General features: G+C 35.0%; 1 protein-coding gene across 2 annotated transcripts in view; it reads right to left on the reverse strand.

The window, feature by feature from the left end:
• LOC106616408 (speract receptor) overlaps positions 1-16512 on the reverse strand; it is a 110916-nt gene that overhangs the window by 77296 nt on the left and 17108 nt on the right. For both annotated transcript variants that reach the window (XM_036360480.2, XM_036360479.2), the window contains exon 2: positions 6018-6118. The gene's annotated coding sequence lies outside the window, so the exon portion shown is untranslated. The remainder of the gene's footprint in view (positions 1-6017; positions 6119-16512) is intronic.

The raw sequence follows: 16512 nt of genomic DNA on the forward strand, positions 1-16512 counted from the left end.
CTTTTTTTAAGTTCATTAATATATATTTACTTGTAAGCTATTTAAATTTCAGAAAGAAACGTTTGGCAAAACCTTTTGATACTATTAACACAATACAGTTATTCCCGCACTTTTTGCCAACCACAAAATAACCTTTAAGCACCCTGGCAACTTTTACTCGTAAGCAGCTTACAAGCGAAGTGAAATGTTTACAGGCAGACTTCAGACGTAACAACGTAAAATACATATGTACAACATAACTGTAGATAACATTTTCGACTTACCCTTAATTACCATATTTTTACTGAGGCTTTGTCTTTTATGTTTTACTTCTTAATAAGATGTTGGACAAGGTACTTTTTCTTTTTAGTTTATTTGAGTATTAGCTATAATTGAATGTTATTGTTAGTTTGCGTGAAAAAGAAGCTAAGGAAGCCTATACGACGAGTAGTATCCCTTATAATATTACGAATCATAAATATAATATAATCACTATTTAGGATATGTTCTGCTGTCTTATATTAACTTGATGAAAGTGAAAGAATGTGACCATTTTGTAGAGGTGTTACCATTCGTTTACCATAAAAAGCGTAACATAACTTTTGAATATCTGTAGAACATATATACATACATTGATTTTAAATAATATACAATTTATTTAGAAAAGAAATAATGTTATTTCCCCTTGAGTGCCCACGTTTCCAATAGATTTCTGACTGCTATTTAGCGATGAAGTCTTGGTTTTACAGGTAAATTATCTGGGTCATTTGGGGGAGGTAATAATTTTGCTAAAAATTGCTATCAAGGCTATCTGAACAATGGCTCTGTTGTTGAATAAAGTTCAGTATATTCGAAAATATTTTTTAATAAAAAGTTATTTAATTATACTTCGGCAACAGAGCACATTAAGATTAAATATTTAGATTTAGTTAGAGAGACCGGGGACTGCATAGCTAATTTTTGGTTCTTCTCCTTTCTATTCTTTAAGTATTTTTATATACGCGATCTTCAATGAAATTTTACTAAATTTTGGTATTATTCCTTTTGTAGAAATTGTTAAGTAGGTTTACTGTTATTAGATTTTCGGATTCCCATGCAGATCAATAAGCCTTGTAAAAAGGCAGTGCTAACGAAAAAACGTCCAGTAATTTATGCTTGCAAATTCAGCTGGTAGTAAGATTACAAGTTTAAACTAACACTATCTTTAAGAAACAAAAAAGCTGAGTCATTTATTTCTTGAGACAGTTTTCATGTTCCAAATTGGTTGACGCCGTTGTAAAGACGACCTTTTTGGAAATAACACTATATTAAATATCGTTCATTTAAATTTATGCCACATTTTTGGAATTTGATGATTGATTAATAGTAGTTAGTGACAACTCTATTTCCAATCACATTTATGTTTAGCCTTTGATTAAATTTAAATTGTTACCTTTACTCTGTGTTGTAAATTTCCCTTCGAAATTAATAAATTATTATTTTTTCTAGTTTGGATATATGTTATATAATTTTGTTCAATTTCAATGTCATATACTATTAGTTATTTAACATGTGGCCAGATTGTTTTTTTTTTTTTTAATAAAACAAAAAATTGTGTAATCGTAGTATATTTGACAAGTTTTCTCAAAAATTTTTATTTATTTTAATTTTTTAACCATTTAATTATTTGTCATTTTAATAAGCCATGAATGGATTTTCGCACATATAAACTTTTATAAAACATACTTTCTGTTTAATAAAAAAATTTTTAATTCTTCCACTGCACCTTTCGGGCTCTCCGAGTTGCAACGTTAACTTTGCCTTGAATTCGCAATTTTCTTTGCACAATATCAATGAATGACATGTTTTCGCTTTATTTTCCATACTTAAAATACTTTTCCAATCATCGCCTCGTGCAAATCTTTTGTTTGTTCGCAAAGTTTGTAACGGAAATTTACTGCTAATGATGCTCATTAAGATGCCAGGGTTTTTAATGAGAGAGATGCGAAAATTTAATAATAAGTGTCATCGTCTTGCAACTTTGCCACATCGAAATGCGCAACGCGCACACACACATGCAAAGTTTTGAGGGTGGAGTAAGATGCGAGCAGCAGCCACGACAATACCGTTACAAATTGGCAAACGCTGACTTTCAATAGCAAATTAAAAGTAAATTTTTAAACGGTAACATATAAATATGTACGAATATATATAATACACACATATATGTATACTCACATACATACACTCCCAATGTGAGCGAATTAGTGTACAAATTTACAGTTCACTGGTTATGATCCACATGCTTCAACCTATCTATGTGTGCATATATGTGTGTGTGTATGCGTGAAGTACTTAAATGTTATTTGTGCCGACACTTGCCCGCACTCGAATTAGGTCAACGGTGAATTTAGCAAACTTTTTGGCATTTAAACTGGAAGCGGGCGCAAATGCAGCAGCCGAGCGTACAAAAACACTGTGAGCAGCACAAAATATGTAAATACATGCAGCTGACAGTTTAGTTCACAACAAAACCCAATATATGAGGGTACTTAAGTAAAGCACCCCGTTAGAAAATTCAAAAGTGTTCGATGTGATAAAATTATATTAGTTCCAGGTACATTAAAAACAAGAAGAAACGTTAGCCTCGGCTGCATAAAGCGGTAAAAAAAAGATTTTTCTTTTAATTTCGATCGGTCTGTTTAAGTGGCAGCTATATGTTATTGTGGTCCGATCAATATATACCAGACACCGCTACAGCCTTAGGTAATTATCTATGCCAAATTTCGTGACGATACCTTGTTAAATAAAAAATAGTTAAATAGTCAGTTAAATACTATAGCGGTCCGATTTGAACATTTTGTTCGGAGATTGTACCGTTGCCTTGTACAATAATATAAAATCTGTAAATCTTGTAAATATATCTTATAAGTAACAAAGTTAACTTGATTTTGATCGATCAGCTATATCTTATAGTTGTCCGATATTAGCGGTTCTAACAAATGTGCAGTTCCTTGGGGAGAAACTGAAGTGTGTCAGATTGATATCTCAGAACCTAAGTGACTAGTTCGTATTTACTAACGATCATCCCAGTAATGGCTGACAATGAAAGCCAGATTTGTAAATTGAATTAAATTAGATACCGTTCCAGTTAGTATATAATTTAAATATTCTCTTACTAAAACATATCTAATGTTTATTGATGCAGATAAAATATGTACTGCAGCTTAGAGCGCAACAATACTTTTGATCAGTAAAACTAACAAAGGAGCGTATACTTCCAAACTATGCCCACACAAGTACCAGAAATGTATTAAAAATTAAAAAAATTGATGGAATACACCGAGCAGAAGGTGATCTGATTCCAAAGGAGTTTAAATTTGACTTGATAACGGTTTTATTCTTTCTTGGTAGGCCGTGGTCCTTCTTAAGTTTCTTTCCATACCAACATGCGTCAGAGTTCTGAGATGGTATAAAGCTTGTGGAGCTCTAAATTAGTAAAAAGAAATTGAAATTGAATACTTTTAATTTTTCAATTACAGTCGAGTCGACATGAAATTGAACTCCTTCTTGCAAATATTTCTGACAGAAAGCTTTCTTAAACCTGTTTAGTCATGTTATCAGATCAATGAAGCTAGCAATCGTATTTAAAAATATTTCCACTTGTAAACCTCTGCATTTTGAAACCAAGTGGCAACACTTCTAAAAAAAAAATTCCCATTGTAAGTCTCTTTATTTTGAGGTCCATTTTTATAAATTTTTTATTCATATAAATTTTATTGAACTCGAAACTCTAAACAGGTGACAACCCCGATCGAGCAATATTTTCAACTGTAGGCCCTGTTGTTGTTGTTGTTGTAGCGGCAGAATTCTACCGAGTTGACAGTCCTTGGCCGGAATAAATCCGGGTCCGTTCCGGTTACGTAGACCCGACTGTCGTGGGAACGGCCCTCTTAAAGCTTTCTAATGATAATAATTTGTTTACCTTATAAACTGTATCGAGAACAAAAATTTAAACATGTAGCAATACTCCCCTAAAAATAATATGAACTGCAAGTCATTTTTAAATATATTTCGTTTAAAGTCCGTTAAATTTAATCAAAACAAGTAAGGAAGGGCTAAGTTCAGGTCTTAGGAAAACTTTATATTAAACAAGTAAGGAAGGGCTAAGTTCGGATGTAACCGAACATTTTATACTCTCGCAGAGTCAAATGGTATACTCGTTTGAGATTTCTTTGTGGATTGACTGATATTTTCGGTAGAAGGTCAACTATAGGCACTGGGGTCCACATATTTAGTACTTAGGAGCTTGAAAAGTTCTGGTTCGATTTAGACAATTTTTGGCATACTTTAATCGCATTACTCACGCAAAGTTTTATCCCGATACAGTCATTGTTGCCTGATTTGAATTGAAAATGGAAAATGGTCCGTCCGTCTGTCCGTCCGTGCAAGCTGTAACTTGAGTAAAAATTGAGATCTCTTTATGAAACTTGGTAGACATGTTTCTTGGTGCCGTGAGACGGTTGGTATTGCAGATGGGCGTAATCGGACCACTGCCACGCCCACAAAACGCCATTAATCAAACACAAATAAATTGCCATAACTAAGCTCCACAATAAGATGCAAGACTGTTATTTGGTACACAGGATCACATTAGGGAGGGGCATCTGTAGTTAAAAAGCTAAAGCTATAATAACAAAATTCACTGGGAGCAAATGTTTTTAGCACCTCTATTGACGGTGTGAAAATGGGTGAAATCGGGTGACAAGCCCACTCCCCATATAAAGGTACTGTTAAAAAATACTATAAGCGCGATAAACCAATCACTAAACACGCCAGGGACATTAAATTTTATCTCTGGGATGGTATGAGATGACTTAATAGGAACTGCGTTCAAAATTAGTCAGTGGGCGTGGCACAGCCCACTTTTAGGTGAAAACCCATATCTTGAGATCTGCTCAACCGATTTCAACCAAATTCGGTGCATAACGTTCTTTTCATGTTTCTATGTCATAGTGCGAAAATGGGCGAAATCGGACTACAACCACGCTTACTTCCCATGTAACACCATTTTCAATTCCATCTGATTCTTTCACTTTCCACTATGCAAATCAGGTAACAATGATTATATCGGGGTAAAACTTTGCGTGAATAATACGTTTAATGTATGCCACCCTGTGACGAAAAATTGTCTAAATCGAACCAAAACTGTTCAAGCCCCTAAGTACTAAATATGTGGACCCCAGTGCCTATAGTTGACCTTCTACCCAAAATATCAGTCAATCCACAAAGAAATCTCAAACGAGTATACCATTTGACTTTGCGAGAGTATAAAATGTTCGGTTACATCCGAACTTAGCTCTTCCTTACTTGTTTTTTTTATTATTTTTTAAAAATTAATTAAACCCCCGCAGCACTGTTATGATACTTCGTGGATAGCTTTTGAAGGCCCAAAAAGTAGTTTCCTATTATAAATTTGTACTTTACTCATGTTTTCTTAGAATTAAAGTAACCAACTATATTATCGGCCCACAAATCTTATCGACTAAGGTTTCTCTCGTGTACTCCAGCCCACATGCTTGCATCTAAAATATCTACTATGTGAAAATACATGTGGTTTCGCCCGCATATGCTGCCTTATACAAATTTGAAAGTGTGTATGTGTGTGCATCTACATATGTGCATGTGCTTCAGTAGCAAAGGAGACATCCAGCTGGCAGTATCAGCATAATATTTTTAATTTGCGCACAACCGCACACCGGAACTGAAAATTTCACAACACATTATTACATATTTACATATCATGCCAATTTAGATTGCTAAAGTTTTCTGCACGCACAAATTGTTTTCATTTAGCAAACAAAACGCTTTTCGATGCGAATGCTTTCATTTGCTGTATTTAAACTCTATTGTTTCCAGTTGTGAGTTGTTATTGCTGTTGTGGTTGTTTTGTGAGTCTGCGTATGTTTGTATGGTTTTTGAAGTTATTTTATTTAGTAGTGTAACTAATCATCTCTGAATTGCTTTTAAATGAAATGCTTGTAAATGTTTTTACTTACTTGTTTATGCCGTCGAGATATGCTCACAAACGCCTGAGCTCACTTCACTTTGGCTATTAATTTAATTTGTTGATAATTCTGTTAATTAAAAGCAGCAATTCCTGAAATTGACAGAAAGTTGTTTTTATTTACTGACAGAATATAATTTGAATTTACAAAATTTTAGATGAGCGTTTAATAATTATAGTGAAACGATAAATGCTAATGAAATAATTTTATATTTAGGTCATAAAGATGCTGCTAGAATTGAAATTATTGCATAGGATGCATATACTGAACAATTTTGCCAACCTAAAGCTTCTTTATAACAACATAAAGCAAAATAAACAAAATTAGTGCAGTTTTATCAACTAAAATATTTTGAATAGACACACGAGTTAACATTGACACGATACCTGAGTGCACTGCCGGGGCGTATGAGTAATACGTTGTTCACACAACACTTGTGCAATAAAAGCTTAACCAGTTTAGGTTTTTGAACAAAAAAAATTGATTATTATTGGCCTAATGTAGCGGCATTTAGGTCAGTCAACGTTATCTGTTTTTTTTAATCTCAGCTAAAGCCTAAAATAAAGAAAATTATTGTAAAAAGTGTTTTTGTAGACATGTGGTTTTCAAGAAGAAATAAAACGCATTTTTATTTAATGTTATGGTCAAGTGTTTAGCTTTATTATAAAAAAAATTGTTTGCTTTTATGTTTTAAAAATGATTTGGTGCTGGTTACCGCCGCGGCTGACTCAAATAAATTCCAGCCAAGCGGCCCAATTTTCGACCAAGTTTTGCAGCAATTGGTGCCGTATGTCAAACGCCAGCGGTATTAAATCGGACAAGGAGGAGACGCCACAGGCCCATAACGTATGGCATATAGCGCCATCTTGTTGGAACCATATGTCGTCCACATCAACATTCGTCAATTCAGGCACGAAAAAGTCATTAACTATGGCTCTATAGTGTACTCCATTGTATATACCAATAATTCTCTCTGCTTATAGAGCACACCAAAAAGAGACTTTTTGAGAATGTAGCGGCATCTCAACAATGCCTTGTGGATTAATATCGGAAATTTTAAAAATACTTTTATTAGGTGTATGGTGAGTTGAAGAAATAGTGAGCTGTTTTTATTAACTTTTAGCACCCGAGCACTTTATTATCAGTAAGGCCTCCTCTGAAATTCACTAAGATATTCCGTATATTGACTGCTATTTTCGTTTTTAGACCAGAAATGCCATACCTTGAAAGCACTGTATTAACTGTAAAATGAACAATAAGGTGGAATTTTGTTTTATACGCAAATAGGCATGGTTATACCATTTCAATCATTTGATTACAGCTTGAAAGCAACATTATGCACCAAATTTGATTGAAATTGTTCGGTTAGTTAACGAGATATCACAAAGCTGTGGGCGGTGCAACGGCCATTCTCCATTATTTATACCGATTCAAACGCAGTCTTTCAATACCATCTTTACGATAAATTTTTATGCTTTTAGCATTTTTCTTAATTGAGTTATCGCAATAATGTCAATATAGCCGTTATATGGGGAGAGGGCGTGGTTGATATTTGGCCAGTTTCACCCGATTTTAGGGTCTTTACTAATTTGCATAATTGTTGGTGCTTACTGATATTTAAGATATACAAATATACATATGTATATATGGTATTAGGTAGTGTAAAAAAAGGAATATTTTTTTTCGCTTGGCAAAAACCTGCAAAGTTGGTTGGTAGATACATCTAAGAAAGTCTCTTCTAATATGAGCTCTTAATTGCAACGAGATGGTCCTCCGCCTTACAGTTATATATTTTTTTCTTATTATGGGATATAAAAGTTCATATCCCGCTTCGTTTTATAGATTAATGCGAGGTATAATCTGAAAAATTAGCTAAAATAAAGCTGATTATACCTTTATCTATTATTTAATCTTTGTAGAAGCGAAAACTGAAACTTTTGGCAGCATTGTAATGAATGAATCCGATGAAAAAAAAGAGCCAAGTTTTCTATTGTTTTTATCGCGAATTTTTATTTTTAATAACTACATTCGCTTTATCTACTTTAACATTTCGGACAAAAAAAATCTAAATAAATAAATTGATCAGGAAAAATCTTCAGCAAGTATTAAATAACAGATTTCAATAGATACAACATCACAACTGTAGCGCAGATAAAAATAATACGACTTTCATACAAAGTAAGCTCGTAAGCAATCACAATGGTGCTCCGCTAAGCTAAAGCGGAAGTGCATATTACAGTTATTATGAAGTTATTACGTTGGATTATAGAGCATATACAAACAGATAAAATGAAGTAATGAAAAAAATGGAAATGAGCAGCATAAAACAATGGTTTACTAAAAAGAATGAAAGCTAAGTAAACAAACCGGCGAAATAGAATCAATGTGATGCGACGCCAAAGCGGGTGAAGGTGGCAAAGCGGCAGAATGCGGCAAGGCGCACAAGCGCGACGAAGCGAAAATTGCAGCAAAGTATAGAAAGACAAATGACAACTCCGAAATAAAAGTTTAGCCGGTATTGCATACCAAAGGAACCCAACTAATGTGGGGGAGTGTGAAGAAAATGCTATGAAAATGTTTTTACTCTAGTGAGCTTAGTGAAATTTGATAGTTTGGACGCAGTTTATTAGTGTTTTTGCTGCGCGACTAAAAGTATGCCTTCAGTTCTGTGTTTTTATGGTTTTTTTCACATAAGCTTTTTGACCGACAGCATCCTTGATGGCGTAGTTTGATGAAATATTTTTTTGCGTATTCTCTTGCGTTTTATATCTTCTTCAACGCCATCGTTTTTATGCGTTCAATCTCAAATTGAATCGCCACAGCGGCGCAAATGTGTGTAAAAAATTACTCTTAAATATAAATACCCATCTGCTACAAGTGATTAAGACAAATGATACGCAAAGCTGACAAAGTTGTGCTAACGATGATCGAAGATATTGATAACTCTATAGAAGACGGAGGAAAAATCACAAAAAAGATATGGATAACAGTCACTACCGATTTATGTTATTTTTAGCTACATTTTTACATACGAATAATTGGTTTTGATTGCCACATCATAGTCATCTGATGGTTTGAGAACATATGAATATGCTATTAAAATCTCAGCCCACTAATTTTGACGATCTCTGTATCTCTAAGCTCTTTGTGAAGACATTTTTTTTGAGAAAAGAAATGTCTATACTTCTAAAAGGAATTTCAAAATGTAATGAATCAAAGAGTTATAAATTATTTCGGTTTCAGTGCCACTCGTAACTGGGTGCCTAGTGCCTTTTTTTTTTGTTTTAAAATAGAGCTTCAGTTTAACGAACTCCGTTTGTGATCAATTTCCACATCTGCCGAGCTCGGCAAATTAATAACGACATCTTTGAAGAAGGGTTAATTATATTCTATTTGCATATCTATAAAGTCAGAAACTTACTGCAGATGAGAGTTCGATATTAAGAAAAACAGTTTTTAATTTTGGAATTAAATTTAGCTCCTGCAAAGTGTCACTAACTATATATAACACTCTAGCAACATTTCATTATTCCGATGCAAAAATACTTTCCTTTGCAAATGCAAAATTTACTTTCGATGATTTCGGTTTCTAGTTCGTAGGAATTAGTGTCATTTATATATTATACCCTATATCGTTAGGTGCAGTGAAATATCTAATCGAGTCTTTTTTAATGAATTTGCTTTTCAGTGTGACCTCTTGTTCATTTCTGTTTAGCTTTCCACTAGTTATGCTTTTGCTCTTTTACCAAAAAAGGTTTACTTTCCCTCTTTTCTTTTACAAAACTTTATTTCGAAAACTCCTTTGCAGCACATCCTGTAGTCCCCCTAAGCCCTATAGACTCGTTCTAAGACTTTCATTTTCAGTTTTCCTGTTCTGCCACTCGAACTGTGTTCGTTCGTGGTTATTTTTCGATTTATTCGAGAATGTATTCTTTCCATTTGAAGATCCATTCTTATTCTGACAGAACTTTTTCAACCAAACGTCAATCGACTAAAGCTTTTATGGTATATCAAGGAATCAGTCTCAGATCTATGGTATATAATCTTTACACTGCTAAGATACAAACGTAGATTTTTTTCCATGTTTCAGACTCTTCATTGCGCTTGGTACCTTGCAGTACACAATTTTAGCCATTCATACTTTAATATTCACATTCATAAAATAACTTCTTCAACACACTATGTTACAGCTAACTTCGAGTTATTATAAGCCACTACAACTGCTCTGGGTCCAGCTGCACGAAATTGATTACACCGACACAGTAAATTAAGCAGACATTATCTGTGGCTTAAGTGTGGCACCCATCCTCAATGAACAGACAGTAGCAGCACTTAGATGTTACGATTTTGCAAAACTAACAAATGTGTGCATTAAGAGGAAAAGTTGAATTTTCAGCTTAACCCTTGATAGCCAAACGAACTTTTAACTGCCGTCCGCAAATCAGCAAACTACATAAATTCGAGTGTCACTCGGGGAGAGAGAGAGAGGGAGTGGAAAAGGCAGAGATTGCAGGCTGACAATTTGGTCAGTCAAAGTGTTGGTTAGTTGGGTGTTGAGGCACATACAGGACTTGTCTGCCACACAAAGCTGAGAGACGGATAGTCGGATAAACGGAACGTCATTGTAGCAGAAACCACACACAGCTGTTGGCGAACTACAAGACAGTTGTTGTAACAAGCTTGTGCGGCACGCCCACCTCTGAGTGCATGCTTTGGGTGGAGACTACTAATTCGCCACTATCTAGTACTGCTACAGACCGAGGTGTGTGCATCCACGTGGGGCAGGCGGCTTTGACTTTGCCACAAAACAGACATTGCGTGCCGATTGCAAGCAATAAAATTTATCAAGTGCACTTGTGGCGCGCACAAAGTGGTTTAAGTCGGCGCCAAGAGCAACACTTTCAGCCATTGGTCGCAGGGTGTGGTGGGTGGTGAGTTTAAGTTGCAACATGCCACCCACTACAAAGGCAGGGGCGAGCTCGACACAACGTCACGAGTGTTGTCTGCTGACGGCTGCCAACTGCCAGTTGCATACAAATTGCTTCATGTTGCATGCAGTGTAATGTGCCGTTGTGGCTTGCAGCATTTGTAAAACTCGTTGACTTAACATTTAATATATTTTCCTGTTTTCTCGTTTTTACCGCACAAAGTTTCACTTTATATAAAAGCATTTCTTTTCTGCAGTTACCGCTGCCATCCGCCTGTTGTTGCAGCAATATGTGGCATGCAGCAAAAATTGAAAAAGTTTTAGCATTCACATTTTTTGTGTGTAAAAAAGTGCTTTTGTTGTAATCAAAAACTTTTTTGTTGTGGTAATTTTCGTTGATCCGCGTTGAAGTGTCGCTGATAGCTTTTCAATTTTGTTTATTCTACTGCATTGAGCAGCTATTCTGCTGTCACTTTGATTGCTGGGCTTTCAGCAGTAAATTTGATTATCACCTGGACTTAATGGAGCGAGAGGCCGGCGAATTGGTCATCGATGTTGTCGTACAGCGTTGCAGTGATATACAAATGTTTAATTAAAAATGCAACGAGTTCATACGTAGACATTTTAAAAAGTTTACAGAAGAGTTGGTTATTATTATGAGCTCGAGAACCCGTTAGTTGGTAAATATAAAAAAATTATTTACTCAGATTGTGAAGAAATAAAGTGTTTTCATTATAATCCCTTGCTTTTAGAGCAATGGAAGACTATAAAGTTATGTATAAATTAATTTCTTTGTATATAGCTCTGTTAAAACTAGAAAATTATAGACGTAATAGACCCCTTTCAGTCCATGCCAAATTTCATAAAGATATATCAAATGAAGAAGTTTTCCATACAACCACTTGATCCCGATCGTTTAGTTTGTACGGCAGCTATATGCTATATTGGTATGATATCAGTTCCGGCAAAAGAGCAGCTCATTGGAGAAAAAAGAGCGTATGAAAAATTTCAGACCGGTATCTCAAAAACTGAGGAACTATTTCGCGTATATACAGACAGGCAGACGGACAGATGGTTAAATTATCTCAGGGTATAATGAACACGTCAGTCCTAGTTTTAAATTTTGTGATATTTCTATATTCTCACTCTTCTAAAATCCAAATTTTAAATTTGGAAATTCACAAATATAACAATTTTATCGTTAATCCTCCTCAATTTACGATGCATTACAATTTAATTGTATTTAATTAATTAATGGCAAAAAAAGTCCTTATTACAGAAGGAGTGGAGTTGAAGAGAGTTTAATTTTTTACACTATTTTTATTATTTATTCAGTAAACATATTTTTATACTAACAAAACTAAAACACTTTTTTAAATCATTGGCAACTACTAATTGTTTAAGCTAAATGGAATTTGCAGTTTATTGACTTGTTTGAACGTGGAATTAGTCTGAGTGACAAATTTAATGAAATTCTTGGACAAACGTTTTTGAGATGTTTAGAAACAGTATTTCTGAGTTATATTTTTATTCTTATATAATATGATAAATATTTTAAATATGAACTCGGGCTAAATTGGCAATGCGATCAAGAAAAGCAGATCCATTAGGGATTAATAACAATGTTTTCATTCCCGAAATCCACATATTCACCGAGGGATGAATAGATAAATTAGTGACAGAAGCGGGCCACTTCTGTAGTAATCTATACACAAAAGGTATCTCTAAACAAAATGATTACAATACCACCTTTCAGGGCGAAATTGTTGGTATAGCTGAGACGCCAAGTGAACTTCCGCTCAAACCAGCAAGTTCATAAACCTTCTAGTGGACACCCAAGTGGCAATTAAAGCTATCCGTCGCGCTCTACTAAGTCCCACTGCGTTAGATTATCAGGAAGGCAATAACAAGATTCTCAGTGGGAAACTCTGTAAATATCATGTGGGTAACCAGTGATATAGGAAGAGAAAGAAACGAAAGGGCCAACAGACGAGTTGACTCGCTCGGACCGCTAGGAACATAATTCCCTTCAAAGCTTGCTTGAAGCAATGGACCCTAGAGGAATACCTCAGGTTTTGGAACACTAGCAACATAGGGCATACCACAAAGGAACTTTAATGTTGATGGTGGACAGACTAAAGAAGTTTTACTTATAGGGAAGGGAGAACTTAGTAAAAGAGCATGACGAGACGCTAGAGCATTACCTTTGCGAATGCCCAGCCTGGCACTGAAAGTCGTTGAGGGAAAGTGATTTAATATCTGCCGAAATATACTCAACTTTGGGTATGCGAAAACTATACGCGAGACAGAGATACTTCTGCTCACAAGAGGGCCGTTTAAATATTTCCATTTCATATTGTGCACCTCTTTTTTATCGGGCAGTTTGTACATCAGCTATATGCTATAGTGTTCCGATCGGTACACAGTATTAAGAGATTATGCCGTTACCGTAGATCATAATTCATGTCAAATTTCGTGAAGATATCTTTTGAAACAAAAAAGTTTTCCCACTATAGCATATAGCATCATATAAACTGAACGATCTGAATTCTGAGTTCTTGTAAGGAATATTTTGTATTTGTAAAGGGTACAATAGCTTCGGTGCAACCGAAGTTGACGTTTTTATACTCTCGCAACCTGTTGCTACAGAGTATAATAGTTTTGTTCACCTAACGGTTGTTTGTATCACCTAAAACTAATCGAGTTAGATATAGGGTTATATATATATAAATGATCAGGATGAAGAGACGAGTTGAAATCCGGGTGACTGTCTGTCCGTCCGTCCGTCCGTCCGTGCAAGCTCTAACTTGAGTAAAAATTGAGATATCTTTATGAAACTTGGTAGACATGTTTCTTGGTACCGTGAGACGGTTGGTATTGCAGATGGGCGTAATCGGACCACTGCCACGCCCACAAAACGCCATTAATCAAAAACAAATAACTTGCCATAACTTTTTTTTAAAAAGTGGGCGTGGTCCCGCCTCTAATAGGTTTAATGTGCATATCTCCTAAACCGCTAATGCTATAATAACAAAATTCACTAGAAGCAAATGTTTTTAGCACTTCTATTGACGTATATATTAAACTACTAAAAGCGCGATAAATCAAGCACTAAACACGCCAGAGACATTAAATTTTATCTCTGAGATGGTATAAGATGACTTTATAGGAACCGCGTTCAAAATTAGACAGTGGGCGTGGCACAGCCCACTTTTAGGTGAAAACCCATATCTTGAGATCTGCTAAACCGATTTTAACCAAATTCGGTGCATAACGTTCTTTTTATGTTTCTATGTCATAGTGCGAAAATGGCCGAAATCAGACTACAACGACGCTTACTTCCCATGTAACACCATTTTAAATTCCATCTGATTCTTTCACTTTCCACTATGCAAATCAGGTAACAAAGATTATATCGGGGTAAAACATTGCGCGAATAATGCAATTAAAGTATGCCACCTTGCGGCCAAAAATTGTCTAAATCGAACCAAAACTGTTCAAACCCCTAAGTACTAAATATGTGGACCCCAGAGCCTATAGTTGACCTTCTACCGAAAATATCAGTCAATCCACAAAGAAATCTCAAACGAGTATACCATTTGACTTTGCGAGAGTATAAAATGTTCGGTTACATCCGAACTTAGCCCTTCCTTACTTGTTTTATTTGTTCTTTTTTTTTTTAATATCAGGCGTCAAAATATTTCAACTTAGCCCATTACTAAAGTCAACTTCCTAAGGGCGCCAAAAAACTTTTTTATCTCAGACGAACGCAAAACCAGCCGTGTGCATCTCTATATATTATTTTGATATGACTTAATTGCTATATCCATTATTTTATGATGTACTAAAGAATGTGTGCTGAATAAATCTTTTAGACTCTCTACAACATGGTAGGGGAGACGGAGTATACAAATATTATAACTGTTTACATAATGCAGGGGTTTCGTTTGAAGATTTCAGATTTTAATTTTTAACGGTTTACTTTTTAATTTCAGTAAAATGTAAAATATTTTTGTTTACCGCCACAGATAGCATCAAAAGCTATAAAACACTTTTCCACACATAATATTTCGTATGTATTATATATTTAAAACAAAAACAAGCGTTGGACGCACAAATTTAATGGCGATGTGCGAAAAAGTTTACAATGACGGCAACAAAATTACAGGGAAACATTTGAATTGGGGTCACTATTTTATGTTTCTCATGGTTATTGCTCATGTCATTGTTGTCATACGCGTAGTTGTTGTATACCATGTATACTATATGCATAAATATATGTATGTAAATATAATATATAACGTATACATATGCATGTATGTAATTGCGCTACGCAGCTTTCTTATCACCGTTGCACGCACACACCTGTGCAACTATCGCACACCCTAATTTGCAATGCAATAAATAAACGGCGAAATACAAAAACAACAACAGCATATAAAAGCATTGTGTACTTGAAATTTGTGCGCATATAACAGGAATTTAATTAAATTTCTGCTGGCTCGCTGGTAAAGTGTGAAAAATCGCTTTTCAATCGAGTCGAGCGATGGGTGCGCCCACAGAGCGCACACTTAACTTTGACTTGCATATCGCTATGTCTATATGCCATGTTACACTAGTTGTGTGTGCGTGCGTAATAAAGCCACGGCGTGACATTCAAAGCGAGCGGTCCGGGCCTTTGGGGCATGCATGTACACTTTTATGTGAGTGTATGTGTATCCCATGGATAACCCAGCCGTGCGCAGCAAGTAATGCTACCCACAACCGCTGGCTTTGGTATTGCTTTCTTATCAGCAACATTAATTAAATGATGATTTTAACTGCTGAAATAAATGCGTTTGAATTAGACGAGCTGTGATTCGCATTATGTTTGCGAGAATGGCCTTACTACGGCTGTAAATATATATGTATATATGTACGTATACATATGTATGTAATCCCGCAATTGGAAGATAGACTAGTTAAAAGTTGATATGTACGTATATATTAGAGCTCTACATATTCGACTAATCGACTAACCGGATAGCGCATTATTCGAATAATAATATTCGGTTTGCAGTATCCCGATAGGCGTAAATGGTCGACTATCGGTTAATAGTTCGTTCCAATAGTAAGCGTTCACTAAAAAAAAAACAAAAAAAACGTCAAAAATGAAAGGCTGCTTGGATTTCAAACAATTTTATTTTTTCCAATACTCGCAGCAGAACAACTATTCGAATAGTATTAATCGGTTAGTATTCATACGAACGGTTACAAACCGTATATTCGAACAATCGGTTTTGACGTTATTCGAATAATTTTAAGAGCCCTAGTATATATGTTTATGTATGTATGTATTTAAGGTTTGCATTTTAAAAATATTATTTTTCATTGAGTTATAAAATTCATACGAAAAAAAAAATAATCAAACATCAACCGTTTATACCTTTTAAATGGTTAAGTTTACAAAAAAATTCTAAGAGTTATATATTATATTAGTTTTTTTTAACCACCCTAATGCATATAGCATTAAACACTTTTAGGCTAGCTTATTGTTATGAGTTTATAAAAATATTGCAA

Source organism: Bactrocera oleae, chromosome 6 (assembly GCF_042242935.1).
Source record: "Bactrocera oleae isolate idBacOlea1 chromosome 6, idBacOlea1, whole genome shotgun sequence".
NCBI classification, from domain to species: Eukaryota; Metazoa; Arthropoda; class Insecta; order Diptera; family Tephritidae; genus Bactrocera; species Bactrocera oleae.